This window comes from Balaenoptera borealis (genome assembly GCF_965194805.1).
Source record: "Balaenoptera borealis genome assembly, contig: HAP1_SCAFFOLD_1398, whole genome shotgun sequence".
Classification (NCBI taxonomy): Eukaryota; Metazoa; Chordata; class Mammalia; order Artiodactyla; family Balaenopteridae; genus Balaenoptera; species Balaenoptera borealis.
Window position 1 is genome coordinate 99007 of NW_028122824.1, and position 23699 is coordinate 122705.

The window sequence follows — 23699 nt, forward strand, 5'->3', positions numbered from 1 at the left end:
CTAAGTCCTACATTGGAACTACTGACTTCAAGGTAGCTGGTATTTAACGATTACGAAGCAACCACCACTCTTGCAATCACCACGTAACAGCAATGAAGCTAGTCTCCAGACTAAGCTAATGACATGGTGGACACTTTGCTGTCAAATACCTCCAATTTTTCTATGACTTTGCTTGCCTGACAGTAAAAGAGCTAGAAGACACACTCTTATCCCAGTGCTGCTTCCAAATCTCTCATGATGCAGCAAGGTGGTAGAACCTACCTGATATCCAAAACACTCATTACAAGGGCTCTGGGAAATAAAATGTTTAGTATCTCAGCCTCTCTAGTTTTGGAATTTACACTAGAAGGAGGTAAAGATTGATTCTGAGTGCTACCTCAGTCATTTACCATATGCACTGCAATATTTCATGGAGTTTCTAGGATAATTATTTTATAGAAAGGGAAGAAATGAAGAGTGAAGAGACAACTGCAGGAGAAAAGCCCTTTGGATGGAATGGGACCAGTGCTCAAGTAAATATTCCATGTATTATGATTACACCCAGTCATAGCTAGGAATACCATCAGATGCAAATTTAATGGGGATGGTAGCTTACATTATGGCCTCTGTGTCTTCAAGTTTTCAAACAAGTCAGGACTACATGAAGTGAAAAAATAAAAGTTGGATGAAAGTTTGAATATATCTATAAATGTTCCTCTTTGTCAATTAAGATATTTAGCTTTAAATTTGATTAAAGTTGCTCTTCTTTGCAGTCATCTTTATCTACTGCATCTTTTTCCAGTTCTCTAAATATTTTGCCATTCTATATTTCCACATGTAACCATTAAAGTGTTTCATAGAAAATAAATTGCAGATCATGTTTGTAAGTTTTAAAAGTTATTTTTTGGTTTTGTTTATATTTGTTTGTTAATTATAGAACCTTCACCTATATTGTTGGGTATGTGGGTTAAGCACATTTATTATTGTGTTAAGTATTATAATGAGGGTGTATCTGCCATTTTATTTCATGGTTCTCTTTATTATCTTTTTTAAAAAATAGTATTTATTGTCTTATTTTCTGGCTTAGATACATTGATATTTTTAAAATGTAAAATGCATTTAGCTGAAAATTTTAAAAAATCTCTGCTACAGTGGCATAAACAGAGAGGAATTTATGTTCATCATGTAATAGTAAAACTGAAGGGAAGAAAACAGAATAGTTCAGTGATAATAGCAGAACCCAGACACTTGCCATATTTTAATTATGTCGTACTTGTGAGTACATCTCACAAGTCCAACTCTTTGTTGCTCCTTAGTCTTAATATGACTGGCGAAATTTTCCCAATTTGCCTACATTTCAGGTGAAAACAGAACATTTGAATCAGGCAGGGGTTACTCTATTAGCAAAGTAAGGATCTTTCTGGATAAACCTCACCTTTCAACTCAATGGTCAGACATGTTTTCCAGCTACCCCCTCTCCCCCTCCCACCCAGGTAGGTAAGTCTGCATAGGCAAGCATTTTTAGTCATCTATATTCTATAAAATGGTACTTTAAAAAATCAAGAGGAGAGGCTGGGTTTTGAAAAGTTACTCTTTAAATGTCTTAATATTATCAACGTGTGCGTGTGTTTATAAATATTCTTGTTATTTTATTTTACTTTTGTGACTGGAAAATGAATCAATTATTTACTTTTCTCACAACTGCATTCTTGTAAATGCATTTCTTTTATGACTGATTTTCTCCAAGCTTTTCTATTTTCAAGAGGATCTTGTGTGACTTAGAATATCTTTATATTATTTTCAGATTTAAATAATTATTTTGCATGATATAAAATTGAAGATGTTTTCCAGTATTACTTTGAAATTACTAGTCTACTGTCATCTTATATCCATTTTTGCAGTTGATTAATCTTATTTCAATCTGATTCTATTTACTGTATATGATCTATTTTTTCTTTAGAGGCTTAGTGATTTTTCTCCAATTTTTTTATTATTAATTTTCACTGTAGTGTGGTTCAGTGATGTTTTATTATTATCTACTAGAAATACATTAGCTCTTTCATTTTGAGGGCTAATATCTTTACTAAGTATAGGCAATTTTTAGTCATTTCTTCAATTATTTCTTCTCTGTCATTAATATTTTACCATATATTAATGTTAAATCTAAACTCCAGTCACCTAAGCGTTCTGATGCATATTGCCTCTCTTTTTCTCTCCCTTATACTTTCTAGGATAGGTCTTCGGACTATTATTCCACTTCATTCCTTTATTCTGTGTGTCTATTCTGATATTGAACCCACCCATTACCTTCTTTGGTAATTCTTTGACTTCACTTTTTTCGTTTCTTATCCAGTACTTTCTCCTTCATCTTTTGGATGTTCTAATCCTACTTTCTAATTTTTCTAAACTCTGGGAATATATGAAAATTTGTTCGCAATACTAACTTGTCCTGGGTACATGATTCTGCTTCATTTGCTATAGGTTGTTTCATTTGTGATGTTTCTTTTAGGCCAGTTGAGTTCCTTGGTATTTTTAACCATTAGACTCGTATTACTCCGGGGCTATATGCTCTCTCAGTGGGTTATGTATGAGGGCCTAGAGCTCAGGTCCTGGTTAGTATAGCTGCTGACAGAGCAGAGAATACTTTTGTGGGTTTTAGCTTGGTTTAGCTGCTCTTATTTTATAGTCTGGCTCAACCACTTGCTGTTTTTCCTCCCACCCACAAACCAAAGAATAAACTCTCCCTGTGCTCTGTGAGAGGAATTGCTCTTTCCAAAAGTTCTCTTGAGCTGCAGTACCCTAGAGGTAAGGAGAAAATGCATTTGGGCTGAGCAGTGGGCCTGTGTCTCTTATCAGCTCCCACGCCTGCCATGCTTTGTGAGTTGGCTTGGTGTGACGATTCCACTCCATCACATACTGCTGCTGCTGCATTTCTGCTTTGCAGTAGTGATGGGGTAGAAGCACAATGTAGAGAAAATAAAATATGTAACTAAAATATTTCTCTTAATTTCTTATCATTGGGAGCTTTTCCTCTTACACTTTGAGCAACAGATCATGGAGTCTCATAATGGGATCTGACTTTCTTTCCTTCCTTCCTTGTTTCCTTCCTTCACCCCCACCTCTGTCTCTCTCCCACCCCCTTCTTTCCCTCCCTGTCTCTCTCTTTCTTTCTTCTTTCCTTCCTCCGTCCCTCCTTTCTTTCTTTTTCTTTTTTCTTTTTGGTTAAACTAAGCTCTCATATTAGTTGCTTTTTGGCGCCTATGACATCTTCAAATATTGGACTGTGGAAGAGAAAAAGCAGCAATAAGTTTCCTACCTTTTTAAGAGGTAGAAATCTGACTACCTGATAACATTTTTATAATTTTTTTTAACTACTAAATGCAAATATCATATGTTAAGAATGTTTTAAACTCAAGGAGACTATATTTAAGTTGTTTTTTCTTTTCAGTGTATTCCAAGTGGGTTTTTTTAATGTATTGAATATATGCATGGTCAATAAACACTAAGACACTGATATTTTCTTAAACTTGAACATCTGTTATAGTTTTCTAATTTACAGTTATTGAATAACTGAAATGAGAATGAATCAACAAATAATTGAATAAAAATATTTTCAATTGATTTCTATCATTCGGTGTGCCCACCCCAAATTCTCACACCTTGTTCTTTGTGCATAATATTTTTATTCTTCCAAGCTTCCCTGTATCATAGATAATCTACTATCTTCCCCAGTCTAAGAACCAGAAAAGTAATATAGGATCTCAGCCATCATCATAACTTTGATGACTGCAATTACAGCTGATGCAACCTTAGTTCAGGTATCTGGTTGTTTATTTAATTGCTAAACACATCAAATGTATTCAGTCAAATCACAACCAGCTGCTCACTAGTCCATTATATGGAAGTCTTTTATATCATTAGTAGAAGTTGCAACTTCCAGTCTCAATACAACAGAGAAGAACAAACCTGACTCCATATTGGATCTATTACTTTAGCTCTAACCTTTGTGCTCTGTTGCCTGTGATTAGTCATGCAGGCTCAGCACCTTGGTCTCTTCAATCAGTCAAAGAATATTGCCTATAGCCTGAAGGATACATAATAGCCCTTTCTCAAGGCTCTGCCTCCCAGGCTTGACCTTTAAAGCCATAAAACGTTTCATTCCTATAGAGATAAAAAGTGGCAGAACAGAAAATAACATTTGTCTTGTTGGAGGTTTACAGAAACATGATGACCAGCTCTACATGGGCAGCTGCAAGAACAAAGGATTATCAGATCCACTCCAGGACCTGGCCGGCACCAAGAAGTCTGCAAGGACCAGCCACACTCCCTCCCCTTTTAGTGTAAAAGCAGCCTGAATTCTAACTCTGGTGAGACAGTTCTTTGGGACACTAGTCCACCATCTTCTTGGTCTGCTGGCTTTCCAAATAAAGTCGCTATTCCTTACCTCAACACCTCGTCTCTCAGTTTATTGGCCTGTCATGCCATGAGTAGTATGAGCTTGGACTCAGTAACATAAATGTTCTTTTCATTATGCAACCAGAAATGAGAAAAATAAAAAATCCTATTGACTCAATAGTTGAGTCTTAAGACAAGTTAAATATAAAAACATTTGTCTAGCTTTGTTCTATTACAACATAAAATTATGATTAATTTTAATATTTAATTTGAAACAAAACCCACTATCTACACACTATACATAATTTTTTGGTTTTGGTGGATGAGTTTTTGTAGGCAGAGATGTGAGGTCATCTAAGAGATTTAATATAAATTATACAAAGTTATGCACTTTACATTTTTATCTCACTTTAAGGTTAAAAAATATCAGATAAGTTACTAATTATTTGTTAATATCATCTATATATCATACATATATTAGAAATTTAAGCATTCAATTATTAAACTCCCTTATAAAAAGTATGATGTGTCTCCAGCCACACTTGTGCTAAATGCTAGGAATCCAGGATTTAAAAACACATTATCTATCTTCCAGGTAGTGGCAGAGAAAACAAGTAAATATCAGCTACATTATAATTTATATATACGCATATAATTTATGCATATTTATGTATATATATAGCCAGATATATATGCATATCTATATGTGTGTATAATATATATCTCTCTCTCTCCAGATATAGGAAAGAAAGATAAGATTTAGAAAATACTTCCAAGAGGATGAAGAGTTTAATTTGGGGTAAATGTAAAGAAATGTCAGAAACTGTGCCATTTACAGATGTTGAGGCATAAGAGGAAATGGCTCTAGAAGAACATGAATTTATTTCATGTAGTAGGAGCTCTTGGTGAAGATATAGTTAAGGAAGGTTTAGAGAGAAAGTAAATTGATGGGAGACAGAGACTTCTAGAGTGAATTGAGGAAAATCAAACTATATCAAAGAGAATATTATTTGCTTTAGAAAAGAATGTTAACAACAGAAAAATTATTGTGACTTAGAAACCCCAGTTTCCAGAATTTGGGAAATGATTTGAATAGTCAAAAGATCCAAGGCAAAGTCAGGAATTTGTCAAATTTTCATTAAGAAGTGATAACTGATAAACCAGTTTGTATTTAGAAGGAGGGTAAAGGAGCAGACTGATAAATATTGATTAAATGAAAAGAAGTTCTTATGTAGATGGAAAATGAGCTAATATTTTGGCATGCTGAAATTGTTGGCTTGCTCAAGAGACATCCAAATTGAGATATATTTAGGCAATTATATGTGGTTTAGAACTCAGGAAAAACTAAAAGGAATTAAATAGAAATATATGTGTACATTTTATCAGCTTATGGGTACTGTTGAAACAAAAATTATGTGGATGAAATCAGCCTGGGAGGACCAAAAAAAAAAAAAAAAGTTGAAAAGATAAGGTGACTGATGATTGAGGTCTGAAGAATACTAACATTTATGATGAACATGAGATATTGGTCTGAGATGGGCATATCTATCTTCACTCAATATCTAAACCTGATTTTTTTTAAAAAAACCTGAAATTCATCCAGGTATACAATGAGGAAAGCTAAAGATATCATGTAAATTATGTCTGTGGTGTACAGTGAGAAGAGCTAAGAGAAATGTGTGAATTATGTCTGAAGACTAAATAAAAAGTTTGAAACATTTACCTTAATGTAGGATAAAAAAGGAAAAATAAACATACAAACAATCTGTTACTAAAGTGAACATTACAAGTGAAAGAATACATTATGCCAGAGAATTGCAGGAAGTAAATACTTATTTTTTAAAAAATCTACTGAAGTATGAAATATAAAGATGACAAAAATTATACCTCATCTTCAATATTAAGTGACATTTACTGCAAAAAAGAACAGAGAGCTATCCAGAATAGAGAAACACTAAACTGAGAAATGAATACATTAAAAGCAAATTCAAAATCTAATAGAAACTCTTTTTTAAATAAAGGAAAATTTCTGTACAGTATTATTATTTTAATAGAGTTTCTTTTTTACCAGTATTATGTTCACAACAAAACTGAGGGGAAAGCACAGGATTCCTAACCACCCCTACCCTCACTCATGTATAGCTTCTCACATTATCAACATTCCCCACCAGATTTATACATTTGTTACAACTGATGACTCTACCTTGGCACATCATTATCACTCAAAGTCCATAGTTTACATTACCTTTCACTCTTGCTGCTGTACATTCTATGGGTTAGGACAAAGGTATAATGATATGTGTCCATCATTATACTATGGTACAGACTATTTTCACTACTCTAAAATCCTCTGTCCTCCACCTATTCATCCTTCCCTTCTCCCCAGGCCCTGGCAATCACTGATCTTTTTACTGTCTCCATAGTTTTGCCTGTCCAGTGTGTCACAGAGTTGGATCAGGTAGTAGGTAGCCTTTTTAGAGTGGCTTCTTTCACTTAGTAATGTGCATGTAAGATTACTTCATGTATCCTCATGGCTTGATAGCTCATTTCTTTTTAGCGCTGAAATGGAAAAACAGCTTTTAAAATTAAATAGTTTAGGGATTTCCTCAAATGGAGTATTTTAGGAAGACATTCTGGTTAAAATAAGGATGAGGAGGAGACCTGGGTGCCACCTTACTTCTATGTCTAGAATCTCTGAGAAGGCCGTTTAAATCAATGGGCTTAAAAAGAGGGGAAAAAAAGGAAGCAAAACTAAGTAATTGTGTATTAATATATTTTTCAAAATTTCTGAATTACACAAGCTTTAAAAATTAGAGTTGAGGGCTTCCCTGGTGGCGCAGCGGTTGAGAATCTGCCTGCTAATGCAGGGGACACGGGTTCGAGCCCTGGTCTGGGAAGATCCCACATGCCACGGAGCAGCTGGGCCCGTGAGCCACAACTACTGAGCCTGCGCGTCTGGAGCCTGTGCCCTGCAACGGGAGGGGCCGCGATAGTGAAAGGCCCGCGCACCGCGATGAAGAGCGGTCCCCGCACCGCGATGAAGAGTGGCCCCCACTTGCCGCAACTAGAGAAAGCCCTCGCACGAACCGAAGACCCAGCACAGCCAAAAATAAATAAATAAATAAAAATAAAAGTAGCTATAAAATTAAAAAAAAAAAAAAATTAGAGTTGAAAGTGTCTGAAAAATAATTTCTTTTATATATTTATTAACTTATTGTCACTAATTCAAACTTTTATTCCACAAATTCACACGTTTTATTGTAGTCTTCCTCACTGCTCAACACTATTTTAGGTTCACAATCCCTGGGCATTTAAACTAATTAGAAATTTGGTTTTCAGACTCATATGTGAATGAACATTTAAGTTCTTGACAGATTGGACACACACACACACACACACACACACACACACGCACACACATAGTTAGACATTCTGATGAAAATATTTTCAAAATAATAAACATCTGAATGTCAAAATTTACACACATATTATAAAGAGAAGAAATAATTATTTCTATACATAAGTATGGCTCCAAAATTTTTCACAAAGAAGTCTATGTACTATGGTTGCTAATCTGATTCAATCTTTTCCTCATCATCAGAATTTAAGTTCCATCATATTTACCAATGTGTGTATCTTTGTTGCTGCTGACACAGTAAATGGAGTTGAGGCAGTGATTTACAGGAATTTATTAAGCTGTTCAAGGCTCTTCTTATATTTACTCATGATGGCTTGGTTTCTGCACTGTCAGGTGGATGTATTATAATCTATCATTTTGGATCAGCAGTGTTTCTGGGCTCATTTTGATTTTATGTGGTCTCTACTTTGAATTGCTATAAATTAATTTTTAATTTATTTCCTTAGAAAGACTTATGTGCATTCCTATACTGGTCAAATGCAAATCACTCAAGTATTTGTAATATTTTGACTTGAAACCATGTGAATAACAAATATAATTTAAAACTTGACAGTCAAAGATTTCGGTTCTAGTATTTATGGTACAACTCTAAGTTATAAAATTATTAACACTAATGAATGTAAAATTTTGTGTGGTGTGTAATATTAAATTCATTTATTTCTGTTTAACATCATTACTTTTTATCAATATCATGATGAGTTAAGTATAGGTATTTTTATTTTTCTGGTATCATCAGATAATTTTTTATTTCATATAGATAAATTAGATGGCAAGCTAAAAGTAATTCTTTATGTGCTAAAGCTTATGCTGTAATTGATATTTATGTTCACAATGTTAAAATTTAAAAGAACAGTATTTTTACGCTTAGAGAAATATAGTAAACATACTCCAGTACTTTTTATAACTTTTTATGACTGAAATCATCTAATAAGTACCAGTTTTTGGCTTAAAAAACAAATTAGGTAATTTGATTTTAATTAAGCTGGCATATAAATTTATATAGGTCTTTTCTTAAAAGAAAGGGGTCCACCCTTTCTTATAAGCTGCCAGGGCTGCCCAGTGATTTTGAGTTTGTTTTGTGAATATCGTGTATTATTTGTGGGTGAGTTTAGGTCTGAGAGCCATTCCATGAACCCATTAAAGCTCATGTGTTTTAAGACATTTACAATTTTTTCCTACGAAGATTCTTTTTAGTAAACCACTGAAATCACATTTCTGTTATATTTGATTGCATTATAAAAATATCTAAGGGGTTCCACATCACACGTCATCATGAAAATGCAAATTAAGTCAACAATGAGATAACGTTATACATCTATTAGAATAACCAAAAATCCCAAACACTGACAACACCAAATGCTGGTTAGAATATGGAGCAATAGGAACTCTCATTTATTGCTCATGGGAATGTAAAATTGTACAGCTACTTTGGAAGACAATTCTTACAAAATAAACACACTCTTACCATACAATCCAGCAATAACTCCAAAAGTTAAAAACTTATATCCTTACAAAAATCTGCATATGAATGTTTATAACAGCTTTATTCTTAATTATCAAAATTTGAAAGCAATGAAGGTGCTCTTCAATAGGTGAATAGATAAATAAACTGTGATACATCCACCCATTAGAATATTACTCAGCACTGAAAAAGGCACTATCCAACCATTGGAAGACAGAGGAAATTTAAATGAATATTATTAAGAAAGAAGTCATTCTGAAAAGGTTACATACTGTATGATTCCAACTATATAACATACTGGCAAAGGCAAAACATTGGAGACAGTAAAAAGTTTAGTGGTTCCCAGGGTGTGAGGGGAGAGAGAGATGAATAAGTGGAGCACAGAGGATTTTCAGAGCGGTGAAAACAGTGTTCATAATGTTATAATGATGAATACATGTCATTAATTACACATTTGTCCAAATCCATAGAATGTACAACACCAAGAGTAAACCCTAATGTAAACTATGGACTTTGGGTGATAGAGATGTATTAATGTAGGTTCATCAACTGTAACAAATGTACCACTCTGGTGAATCTAAACCTGCTCTAAAAAATAAAGTCTTAAAATCTTAAGATTTTTTTATATGTGTGTATATATATTTATATACACATACACACACATATGTAAGTGTGTGTTTTGGAAAAATATTAATTTCAAAGGCAGCAAATAAAATCCCATTCACTAGGATGCCATAATCAGTGCATAATATTACTGCAGTGGATTGAAATTAAGAACAATAATTTAATCTACTACATGTGGTGATACATTATAATCAAAATGAAAACATCCCTTTACTAAAATGTAATTGATTTATGTCTTATAACCATGAAGATATTCATTAGGAGTATATGACAGGTACTCAAAAGCAGTTAGCAAACCTCAACTTTAGAAATACTATTGACTCAAAACTCATAAAAGTTAATTCAAATTGAACCTTTATATCACCATCATGTTACAAATTCTTTCAATGGAAACATTAGAATTTTGTAACAATTATACAATTTTATAGCTAAAACATTATATAAGCAGGAAAATTTTTTAAAAACTATGTCTATGCTGAGAATTAGTTATAGAGTTGTGATAATATGTGATGTTGGAATTTTTGTAGCTAATTTCTGATATCGCATGAGATCCTTGTCCATGGTAATTATATTGCACACAGTTTGTTATACAAGATATTTTGGATCATCAAACCCCCAGGTGTCTGCACCATATGGCATGGCAGAAATGCAAGATTGCCATCTAGTGGCACAACCAAAACAAAACAAAACAGATGCCAAAACATCACTTCTCAAAATTCCAAGAAGCAAATGGTAGGAGTAAACCATATGGACGTCCTCTCATCAAGAGTGATCTAGCTACAACCAAGGAGTTGTGGGGAAAAGATACATGGATAGAGCTCTCAGGGTGTATATAATGAGTGATGATCTTTATGGCTCAAGTCTAAGCCCACTAGAGAGTATGCCCTGCAGAGGCTGCACACACCAAGCAGGGTTAAACCAGCAAGCCAGCCTCTCTTCTTGCCTATACCTGTGCGTGCTCTACAAGCCAAAGATAGAGTGTTTCGGGTAAGTGGGCAAGGGGTCTGCGTGGGTTCAAGCACACAGGCTCCGTTTCACTGAGCTTGATCTACCTATTGCCATTGCCTATGTGTGTGTGTGTGTGTGTGTGTGTGTGTGTGTGTGTGTGTGTGTATATATATACATATATATATAGTTTACCAACACTAAAATCTGGAGTCCTACAAAATGCCTTAAATACCAGCATGGTATGCTATACAATTTTCTCAGAACAAAAGAAAATTTTATATTAAAGGAGCAGTAACAATAGACTTCTAACTATAGAGTTAACTTTCAATGCATACCAATAGGGAAACATTTGGCTAGATAGAGGAAGACTCAGATGAAGAGTATCTTAAGGAGTTGAAACATGTGCAGTCTTTTATATAGAATGAGATAGATGCACTGAACTAAAACAAACAATAAATTAGATTGTGTCTCCAACTGCTATTACACATGGTTTTCTAGACCAAAGAGTGTAAGAATGATTAGCTTATCTCACTGTCAAACTCAGTTTTCCATGTCTGGCATTTGTGCTCTCCATTCTTAAGAACTTGGGTCTGTTGGGTTACAAAAACTGTTCATGGAGGGGAGGCAACACCTCATAAGAGGACTGGCAAGTGATTCATTGATCTGGAATATGTGCGGTACTCTGCTACTTTGGGTTCCTCATGATAGTGGATAAGCAAAGGAAAAAAAAATTACTTGCTAAAACAATCAATCCTCATTACCACGAGAAACTAAGGTTACTACCACATAATGAGGGTAAGAAGGACCACTCTGGAATCCAGAGAATTTACTTAGATGTCTTTTCGTGTCTCCCAGTCAAGTAGTAACTGTCCCTGGGCACTATAAAAATCCAGACACTAGCAGGAATTAAAAAGTTCAGACACTTTGGAGATTGAAGACCTCAGTCTCTCCAACAGGTAAGCAAACTAAACCAGTCACAGCGTTGGCAGGAGGTGAGGGATATTTAGAACGGTTTGGCGGAAGAAAGATGATACGTATCTGTTACGTAACCTTGAGACCAGCTGAGTCAGCAGGGACTGTGCTTTTGTTTTTCTGTATCCTTAAATTTTACAGGGGATTGTGACTTAGAACCACCTTGAAAGAGACTCTGTGATCTATCCTCTTAGGAAAATTGAGTATATTTTGTACTGACAAAAACTAGTGACACTAAGTTGTACTGTGGAAGCTTGTTATAATGCAGACAAACAATCGGATCTGAGTGGTACAAACAGTACATATTATCAGCCTCTTCAGATTGCCGAGGTCCCTCCAGTAAACCCTCAGCTGCCTACTGTGCCTCAGGTGATTTCACAGCTGATGGACTCTGCTTGCCCACTGGTGCTGAACCCTGCTTCTCAGGTGCAGCCAGATGACCAACCAATGCCCAGAGTCTTTGTTTTCCAAAGGAAACAATAAAGGAGATGGAAACTGACTTCCTGCCTGGTAAGGAGAGGAGCCAAACAATAAGACTTTAAATCGCAGTAAAGCTGTCAGTCCATAAGATGAATCTTGACCATGAGAATTAGGAGAGAGGAAAGAACTCGGTTAATAAATCCCTTCTCTTTTCTACCACCTGTGAACTGATCTGAGGTATAGATTATGAATCAAATTGTTTGATAACATCTTACTTGGCTGAATAGCCTAGAATACCTTGCTCTTCTGTGCAGGGAGAGTCTATCCCAGCATCCAACAGATCTCCTTCTTTCTCTATTTTTCCCCTCTTTTGTCCTCATTCTCAGTGTCTTGGGTTTGTCCTCACCAAATAAGAATGAGCACTTATCTTTACTTCAGGAATTGTTTTCTAAAAATCCCAAAATTGAAAGTCAAAGGTGTTACAATTTTTTTCCATAGAAATTGTACCATTTTGTATTTTCAACAATAATTGGCTCTTTCTTCACAACAGAAGGGTTTTAAAATTACAGATTTTTTCAACCTGTAAAGTGTGAAAATATATCTCACTGTAATTTTGATTTACAGTCTCAGTTTTATAAGAAATCTGAACATACTTTCATTCATTTAAAAGGCAATTGTGTATATTTCTCTGTGAGCTATTGTGCATATATTGAGCCCATATTCTTCTGGGTTGTAGATCTTTTATTAATTTTAAATTTGGATCAGGGTATAAAAATGTTACCACACTGGTAAAATTTGACCTACATTGCATATGGAAAAATTGTATTATAAAAATTGAATTTCAATAATTTAGGCATATTTTGTTGAAGAGACATGCATGCTGTAGGGTATTATAATTTTTTTATTCTCTATTTTTATGCACTGTCTCTCGGAATGGAACACTGTTGGAATCTGTAGACTATTTCACTATTATAAGATTTCTCCCTAGCCCTTGGGGCTTTGTAATTTTTTTTATTTTTAAATTTTCTTTGATTTTGTATAAATTGATACAGCAATTACGTTATTACTTAAAATAATAATAATTTTTTATTTTAGCATTCGTAACATAATCATATTTTGGGGCATAGAAACTTCAAATTTCATTAGTTCTTCAATAAAGCTCAATAAAGTTATCCTTATGCAAATTTTGCTGTATCAAAGCATAGTCACATTTTAGTACCTTGGCCTTTAAAACTGAAGTCTTAAATTTAGGAGTTTATACTGTTTTAAGTGCTATACATAAGGGCAAACCAGTTTTTAATACATGTTTTCCATATGATTTTTATAATTAATACTTCAGCAAAGATGGCATCTGTAAAAATGTCTAATTTTATAAACCTCTAGTCTGAAAGTCAGTTATTGTTTCTGAAATATATTTTATAGACTCTACTTTAGTTTGTTGCTTTGAAATTCTCTTGTTTTGTTTCTGGAACAGACAACAGGACCCTAGAAGTGATTTTATTCATTCACCCAATGCCTTCCTCCCTTAATCTAGAGGTATAAGCATTTTGCTGCTCAGGACAGCAGTCAGAGATGGCTTCCTAGCAATTTAACCCTCTGCTGAAGTATTTTAGTATTTTTACAAACAGGACAGCTCCATCCGTGCACACAGGCTAAACATCTGCCCTGCACCGGAGACTTAGGCAGCTGAGGATGGAAAGACAGGGTGGAGTTAAATTGTGAAGGGCTTTGAATGCCAGGGGGTTTGGGATTCCCAAAACAAACATGACTGTCATTTATTTTTAGAGACAAACCTTAGGGAACCCCTCCCTCTATAAATATCTAATAATAAATGAGTAGTTAAATAAACAATAGTATAGCTACATAATGGAATAGTCTATAATTATTAATATCAAGTTTCTGAAGACCAGTTAATGACACAGAACAAGTGGAAAAAAAACGTGTATAGAGTATAATACCAATTTAGTAACTACAAATATGAAGATAAGAATAGAAGAACCAACATCAAACTGTAAACTGTGGTTATTTTTGGATGGTAGTATTATACTTGATTTTTATTTTCATCATTACTTTTCTCTATGTTTTAACTTTTTCTATAATGAGCACATATTACTTTTATAATGAATACATAATAAATTTTATTTTTCAAAAAAAGAAAATTTTATGAGTCTGTAATATTTTTTAAAATCTTTCAGATTGCTTTACTTTTTGTAATAATTTTTAAAATATATGATTCTTAATCTAAAATATTTAGTAGACTACCATGCATTAAATCAAAGTTCTGTAAAACATTCTGGTTTTAGATTGGAAATTTATTGGATTTGTTCTCTACACAGTTTACTTATATGATTCTTACAAATTATTTGAAAAAAGATATAACAAAATACTTTTATATTAAAGTTTTATTTTTATTTTTTTCAAAGTTTGCAATGCAGCCACATTATTCTCAGAAAAGGATATATTTAAATTATTTTTTGATCCCTATTTGAAAATGCATTGCAATGGATTCTATAATTTCAATGGCAAAATAAAGGTTTCTGTATGAAAAGAAATAAAAATTTTAAGTAGACAAAATTGATTTATTTACAATTTTGGAAAGGACTTGTTTATATAAGTTTGAACCATCATGTTTAGAAAAATGTGTTTTATTATTTTATTTACAGTTAATAAAGAAAACACAAAATCATAACCAAAATTTGTGACCCAGAGAATCATTTGGATACCCAAGCCCAGCAGGCAATAAATGCTTATGAGGCTTTTTTAGTACAGAGTGATAAATTATTAGAGTGAAATACTATTAACTTCAAGTTCACACATAGCAATTAAATGCCATGAAGCTCTTTCTGGTGCTTTGCCCATGTTAAAAAAGCAATTGCTATTTCTTTACTCAGTCTGAGGTTAGTTCTGATTTTTAATTAACATGAAAACAAGGACCTTCCTTTAAAACACTCTATTCCCAGGAGTGTGTTCTTCCAATCTCTAATGAAAAAATAAACACCAGGTCTACTAAGCCTCACGCTAGGTTTCACTGGGACTCATTTCATTTTGCTTTTCACAAACTCCTGGACCAAATATGCGCTTTCACCTCTACTATGGACGGTTTCCTGTCTGATTTTTACACACTTACGTTAACTGCTTACTATATTTATTCTATCAATCTTGCCTTATTTTTCCAACTTCATTCAAAATGGAAGAGAGGAAGGAGAAGGGAAAAGTGTTACAAATTAAGAAGATAAATCTACCAGTAGATTAACTAGATAATGTTATTAATGCCTAAGAAAGCGAGTTAAGGTGATACATTTCTCTGATGGGAGAGAGGGGGGAAAAACCCATACGAATAAATAAAACATATGTCATTACAGTTTTAAAATATTTTCTTATGAAAAACTGTAACCATACAGAGAAGGTGAAATAATGCACCTATATATGTAGCTCCTTGATTCTAGAATGAACATATAATTTTATCATCTGTCTATCTGTCCACTAATACTTCTGTTCATTTGTCAATCTATCTCAGTTTTCTGATGCATTTCAAATGAAGGTGCAGACATAATCCATTTCAACCCTGAAGAGTTCAGCATGCACAAAAGTAACTAGAATTCAATATTTGTTTACATGTTTTTTCATCTGTTTTTAGGTAAACTTTATACACAGAGATATGTACAAATCTTGGGTATACTCTTCATGAGAGGTTTGAGAAATGCATATATTATATAATTGAAACTTCTATCATGATAAATCATTACCATTTCCTTGGAAAGTTCCTTCAATCTCTTTCCCAGGCTCCTTGACCCTATTTCCTCAAAGGCAACCACTAATCCAATTTTTTTCACTGCAGATTAGTTTTGCCTATTCCAGAAAGTCAAAAATAGAACCATTTATCTTTTTACATTCTGTGAATTGTTCACAGGTGCTTTGCATTACCCACTTTACAGAATAGAAAAAAATTGGCCAGAATTATTATATTATAAAATATGTTCATAATACTATCTTCCTTAAGTGTTTTGGTTTTATAAAAGTTATTATTGTTGATTTAATTTTTTAAAATTTCCCCCAAATATTCAAGCTTAACTAATGCCCTGGGCTAATTTTAGTAAGTAATATTTTTCTAGGAATTTGTCTAAATTGATGATTTCAAATAAGTTTTCAAATCTGTAAGTTTATAGTAGTTTATAATTTTTCTCTGATATGTTCATTGCTGATGTAAATGTCATTGTATTCCCTTTACATTTATGAATTGTTTGTGCTTTCAGTATTTTTTTCTATATGTCTATTATTCTGTACAAAATAGGTTAGAGTAGCTTTAACTTCACAATTTTAAAAGTTCTTTTCTTTATTTACTAATTGCTATTTTTAACTTTAAATCTTCCCTTTCAAGTGATTTAGGTTTATTTTTTTTCTAATTTATAAATTTGATGTTGAACTTATTATTGTTACCCTGTCTGATGCAGAATGTAAGGCTATCAATATCCACGAATGTGTTTTGACTTAATTCTAGACATTTTGTTATCTAGAATTACATTATTATTTTCTGTGGGTGTTCAGGTCTTCATTATGATCTAATTGTCTCATGAATTATTAAAATTACTTTTATTAATTTTAAAAGTTGATGTATTCTTAAATTTTTAAAGTTTTCATGTTTTTGTTTTACTTATTGATTTCTCAACTGTTTTGTAGTCAAATAATATGGTCTGATGATAACAGTTACTAGAGAGTTGTTATCAATCCAGAGATTACCATCTTGAGCAATCTGAGTTTGAGATATTGGATACAGGACATGCATTTAGGACCATGAGTGCATCTTCCAAACAGTTTCAAGTGGTTTCCCCCTGAGTAAGATCTGTCCCTTCTTACTTCAATGTTAACTCACTCACTGCTTTAGGGACTTCCCACATAATCCAAGGCTCTGGCCAACTGAAAATACAGTCACTGTGTCCAAATATTAGATTTAAAAATTTTGCTTTATAATTATTATAATAATGATATCATATATCATAATTATATATGATATATCATCATATATGCCAATTTCTTATAAATTGACTCTGGTCTATTTTAGATAAACATATAGACCCTGGTCAATTTATAATCTCAATTATTTTTAAGTTCTGATCTTTAAAAAATAGAATATTGTGTTTCTCAGTTTTAGTTTTTATGTTACTCTATTTTCAGCAGTGTCTGTTTTCCTATGTATTGCCTCTTACATGGGGTCATTTTCTATAATCATTTCCACTTCTCTTCTATATATTTCTTGAACTTTGTTAGCTTATTTTTCACCCTCTTCTGTTGTCAATCAGGAGTCTTTTATATCTGTTTTGAGACCATTCTTACTTTTTTTACAAAAAATTCTTTCAATCAATATTGATATTTTTGACAATTTTCACCTGCTTGGGAGCAACATTTGTAGAGATTAGAAGGTGGGACTAGTTTTCCTTACCTGCAAATTTTCCATGTTCTTTTATATTTTTGTATTCATCCACTACTGCTTGTGTAACTGTTATTTCTGTGGTGAGGTATTGTTTTGTTTTATTTTTGGTAGTGCAGGATTTTAACTTTGATTCCTAGCAGGAGATGCCTTTGGATACATTCTTAAGATGGAGTGGGAGATCTCCAGTAGCTTAAAGTCATCTATTTGGATGTGCTTATCTAAATATACATTGCCCATTTATTCAGTGATCCAACGTAGTGGTTTTGCCAATTGGTAAGCATCACTATTCTGAGTATAAACTCAATTACAAAGAAAGTAAGCACAAGATGCAGTCTTTTTTTTTCCTAGGCTTTCTTTGGGACGTATTCATGTCAAAACCGTCTATGTAATCAGTCCACTATAAACCCCACCTCTCACCAATATATCAGGTGACTTATTGAGTCCACAGGTATTAACGTCACTTCACAAATAATGTCCTATAATTCTATGGCCAGGTCAGATCCTTTTGTTTTAGTGCAAAGCTACCATGGACTGAAATTCCCTTGAGAGAAAGCTAAAAGGAAGATATACATCTAATATTTGTATGGTTCTCTTCAAGAAAATCTAGCCTTGCTTTTTGCAATACCCTATACCCAGTTTCCCTTATTGTTAATATCTTACATTACTATGGTACGTTTATAACAACTAATGAACCAATATTGATGCATCATTATTATTAGAGTCCTTAATTTATTTGTATATCACTAGTTTTTATTTATATCCTTTTTTATTTCTGTTCCAGGATGCCAATGAGTATACCTCATTACATCGCCTTGTCATGTTTCCTTAGGCTCCTCTAGCCTCTGAACTTTATCAGCAGAAATATCTTTTGAGTAGTAATATTGGCTATATATAACAAGTAAATGTCACTCAAGAAGTAAAATCCCCAAAAGGCTTACAGTTTCTTCATCTAAATTGTACTAAAGAACTTCCAGCATTGCCACTTAATTTATTATGTATAGCTATTGAGGCCAGGTCTTAGTCAATTAGCCTAAGAAATAATTAAAACCATTCAAAGCTGCTAGACCTACCACACTGTATCTAGTTGCTTGTACATATTTAAATAAGTTTTTTCATGTATATTCATGTTCTTTACTTTTTAGTGGACCACCCTCAGGATCTGTTAATATGGTATCTAGTACCACACATTTTCCAGATCCCCACTCCCAGTATTTTTATCTAAATACTATAATTCTCTTGGTGGGAAAACTTTGTGCTTTCAGGTTTGTTTGTTAATTCACTTAATGAAGTAGCCAGTATACCCACAAAGCTCTTGCATTTCTACCGTCCTTTAACTGAAAGTAAAAAAGCTTCCTGCAAAAACCTGCTTTCACTGCACTGCATGTTACAACATTCCAGGTGTCTCCAAGTAATAATAAAAATATTTCCTTTGCCAGTGTTTTTTGTGGGATACTGAAGTCCCATACCTAAATATGAATTGAATTTTCAGTGCTGTCACTTTCAATTAACCCAGTTAAACAAGGACAGGTTTCTCCCAGTGACAGCAAACAACTGGCCAAGATTGGTCATGTACCTAGGCCTTAGTTGCCAGCCTGTAGTTTTTTGGTGATCTATTATTGTGTTACCTACTTTTCTAGAACTTAGTGGCTTAATAAAAACCATAATTACATTATTCCTTATAATTCTGTTGTTTGACTGGGGCCCAACTGGGTGTCCTTATGCCCTTCTGTTTGGAGTCTCTTATGTAACTAAGGTCAGATGGTTGCTCCAAGATGGCTTCGTGTATGTATCTTGTGTTGCTGGGGAAGGCTGGTTTTGGGGCTCAGTAAGACACTGAATTCCTGAGTCCCAGTCTCAGTGCAGCTTTGCTGTGTCCAGATGGCCTCTTTCTGGGGCCTTGCCATGTGTTCTCCCAGTAGTGTTTCTTAATTTTTATATAATAACTCAGGGTTTCCAGGAGTGAAAAGTGGAAACTATTATGGCTTCATAAGGCAAACTGTGCAACTGGCACAAGGTTGCCTCTGCCACATTTAAAGTGAATCACAGGGCCTGACTAATTTAATAGGTGAGGGGACTACACTAAGATGTGAGTATTGAGAGGTGTGATGATTCATCAGGACCATGTCTGAGAACTAACTAAGACAAGTGGAGAGAAAGACAGTTTCCCTCCTTAGAGATTTCACCAGACTTACAACATGGAGGACTTGCTAAAAACGTAGTTTCAATTTTGAGAAAGCAAGATGTGGCAACTATCTACCACATGATGGAATCCTACTCCTAAGAAGTGCAGTGGCCTCTTCTGCATGGTGTGGTGACAAAATGATCCTCTGAGTGCAAGAACAGTATTTTAAAAAAAAATAGCTGCTCTCTACTTTTGTTATCCAGGTGATCTTTTCTAACTCCAAGAGTTAACCCGTTTCTTGCTAGTGTCTGTGGCATAATGGAAATTTCCAATTATTAGGGAAAGTATGTTACCAATTCTAGAGCTATTTATACCAAAATGATACTCGAATCTCCAGATTCTTGTCCTGTCACATATTCGTTTTTCTGCTCTGACAGTACAGATATATTTGATAAGGATAGGGTTTCAATATGAATTTGACAAAAATGATAAGAAATACAGGAATTCTTCCTGAACTATCACCTGTTCTTCTGTAAGATGCTTGAAGGAACATGAAATATTGAATTATTATCTAGAAGGTATATATCTCATATCTTTCTGCAGGTGTCAGTGCTAAGCTCTGCAAAAATTTCAGCCAAGACCTTGACATATTCCTTTTTTTTAAATTAATTTTTATTGGAGTAAAGTTGATTTACAATGTTGTGTTAGTTTCTACTGTACAGCAAAGTGAATCAGTTATACATATACATATATCCACTCTTTTTTAAGATTCTTTTTCCATACAGGTCATTACAGAGTATTGAGTAGAGTTCCCTGTGCTATACAGTAGGTTCTTATTAGTTATCTATTTTAAATACAGTAGAGTGTATATGTCAATCCCAATCTCCCAATTTATCCCTCCCCCCTTTTCCCCCTTGGTAACCATAAGTTTGTTTTCTATACCTGTGACTCTATTTCAGTTTTGTAAATAAGTTCATTTGTACCATTTTTTTTTAAATTCCACATGTAAGCAATATCATATGATATTTGTCTTTCTCTGTCCGACTTACTTCACTCAGTGTGACAGTCTCTAGGTCCATCCATGTTGCTGCAAATGGCATTATTTTGTTCTTTTTTATGGTTGAGTAATATTCCATTGTATATATGTGCCACCTCTTCTTTATCCATTCCTCTGTTGATGGACATTAGGTTGCTTCCATGTCCTGGCTATTGTAAATAGTGCTGCAATGAACATTGGGGTGCATGTATCTTTTCGAATTATGGTTTTCTCCAGATATATGCCCAGGGGTGGGACTGATGGATCATATGGTAGCTCTATTTTTAGTTTTCTAAGGAACCTCCATACTGTTCTCCGAAATGGCTATACCGATTTACATTCCCACCAGCAGTGTAGGAGGGTTCCCTTTTCTCCACACCCTCTCTAGCATTTATTGTTTGCAGACTTTTTGATGATGGCCATTCTGACTGGTGTGAGGTGATACCTCACTGTAGTTTTGATTTGAATTTTTCTAATAATTAGTGATGTTGAGCATCTTTTCATGTGCCTCTTGGCCATCTGTATGTCTTCTTTGGAGAAACATCTATTTAGATCTTCCACCCATTTTTTGATTGTGTTGTTTGTTTTTTTGATATTGAGCTGCATGAGCTGTTTGTATGTTTTGAAGATTAATTCCTTGTCAGTTGCTTCATTTGCAAATATTTTCTCCCATTCTGTGGGCTGTCTTTTTGTTTGTTTATGGTTCCCTTTGTTGTGCAAAGGCTTTTAAGTTTTATTATGTCTTGTTTGTTTTTTTTGTTTGTTTTTATTTTTATTACTCTGGGAGGTAGACCAAAAAAGATCTTGCTACAGTTTATGCCAGAGAGTTTCTGCCTATGTTTTCCTCTAAGAGTTGACATATTCCTAATTTCTAATACTCTCTAATTTTCAGTTGGTCACGAACCCAAAGTGAATAGAATATCAAAGTACGTAATATCTTGTAGAAGAAAAAAAAAGGAAGTAAGCAAGAATACTAATTTACCATATAGATCCAGGAATAGCCTTATATTTTATATCATTGCTTAAGAAGCATAAATTCGAAGGGACAAAAGAAAGCCCTTGACTTTTCAACACAGAGAACTGTACCTTGATAAACATGATCCAATCAGGGTCAGGAATCTCCTCACTTAGGTGGACTTTGCCTCTTTTCTGGGTTGAAGGTGTAATGAAACAGGGAAATAGAAAGTGGATACGGAGACACAGAGATAGACATATTTGTTAGGTTAACGCTTTTTAACACCACAATCAGCTATGCAAAGGCAATTTAGTTTCTTTTTTTAATCCCAAATTCATCTGTTTTTCCTTCTAAGTCTCTACCAACATAGTAACGAGAAATGCAATCAATATAGATTCCACTCAGGTAAACAATCCAAAGCAACAAAAGGGAATTCAGTGAAACAGTCACTGTATTTAAGTAAAATCTATTTTTCATAACTTTGGGAATTAACATGTATAATTACTTGTAGCAAAATTAATGAAAAACTGAAAGGATCATCCATAAATATATAAATTATACTGCTGGATTTCTATGTTTCCTCCATACTCATATTTAATCTGTTATAAAATATACTTTACAGTTTCCATCCTCAACCTGTCTCATGTTTAAACTTCCATCTGAATATGTCTCATACAAATATTCCAACTAAGACATTCATCTATAGAATGAATGACAGTGAACCTGAGAAGGAGTATTATAAAGCTAAAATTAAACCTAGTTACAGATTCAAAATGTCAGCATAATAAACAAAACGAAGGTGTTCTGAGCCAAACCTACTTTATTTCAATATGGGAAATGTGTTTTACAAATGCACAATATTTAACATGCCCAATAAATATAATTGCAAAATGAACATTTGAAAGGTGAAGCCTAACAATTGATGACTAATGCAATTGTCAATGGGAAAAATGGTGATATATTGAGAAAGATATGTACACAATTAATGACAATAATTAAACTGGTAGGTAGTCATTAGCAGCAAAGAGGAGACAGTGGCGAGAAAGACAAGAAGAAATCGATTCACACCCAGCCATCTGGGAACTCTCCCTTGACCACACCCAGAATGGGCGAAACTATGGTTGTGTGGTGGGCAGTTTATCCTGATAAAGAGTGAGCACAGTAACATGAGGGGACATCCCCGGGCTGCGCATGCCCAGACCAGACAGGCGTATAACCTATAGTAAACCCAAACTCATTATATCATAATTATAATAAAACCTACATGTGGTTTTGCCCCCGAGTGGGCGTTTCTTAGCGATTCAAGGGTGAGAGCATGCGCAGCAGTAAACTTGTTACATAGCTCGCGACTGTCAATCAAATAATGATCCCTTGTCACTCAACCCCTCCTCCCTGCAAAATGCTCCTGAAAGGTGCCCTTAAGCCTGTACGGGAATGCTGCTTTCAATTCGCAGAAACAGCCCGCGCGCTCTCTCTCTCTCTGAGAGTGTACCTCTGCTTTGATAAACTTTGCTTTGGGCTTGCTTCACTTCGCTGACATAGCCCGCTCTCTTTCTCTCTCTCCCGCTCTGAGAGTGTACCTCTGCTTTGATAAACTTTGCTTTGGGCTTGCTTCACTTCGCTGACATAGCCCGCTCTCTTTCTCTCTCTCCCTCTCTGAGAGTGTACCTCTGCTTTGATAAACTTTGCTTTGGGCTTGCTTCACTTCGCTGACATAGCCCGCTCTCTTTCTCTCTCTCCCGCTCTGAGAGTGTACCTCTGCTTCGATAAACTTTGCTTTGTGCTTAAGCTTAACATGGTAGTTTGCAATTCTTTGCTTACTATCTTGGAACCGATTGCTGGTGAGGGTCTTCCGTTGACCTCCTCGGTTGAAGCTGTTTTGTTACAACGCCATGTCCACCCAGACAAAACCAAACAAAATCATAATACCTGTCTATCTG

The 23699-nt window shown here is 34.3% G+C and overlaps 1 long non-coding RNA gene across 10 annotated transcripts in view; it reads right to left on the reverse strand.

The window, feature by feature from the left end:
• The window catches only part of LOC309622016, a 120396-nt gene that overhangs the window by 86046 nt on the left and 10651 nt on the right, over nucleotides 1–23699 (reverse strand). For 8 of the 10 annotated variants that reach the window (XR_014240422.1, XR_014240423.1, XR_014240424.1 and 5 more), the window contains exon 3: nucleotides 21891–21953. This is a non-coding gene — a long non-coding RNA (uncharacterized lncRNA). Of the gene's footprint in view, nucleotides 1–12515; nucleotides 12667–21890; nucleotides 21954–23699 lie in introns of all 10 variants that reach the window. The other 2 variants (XR_014240426.1, XR_014240427.1) reach the window with 1 other exon arrangement.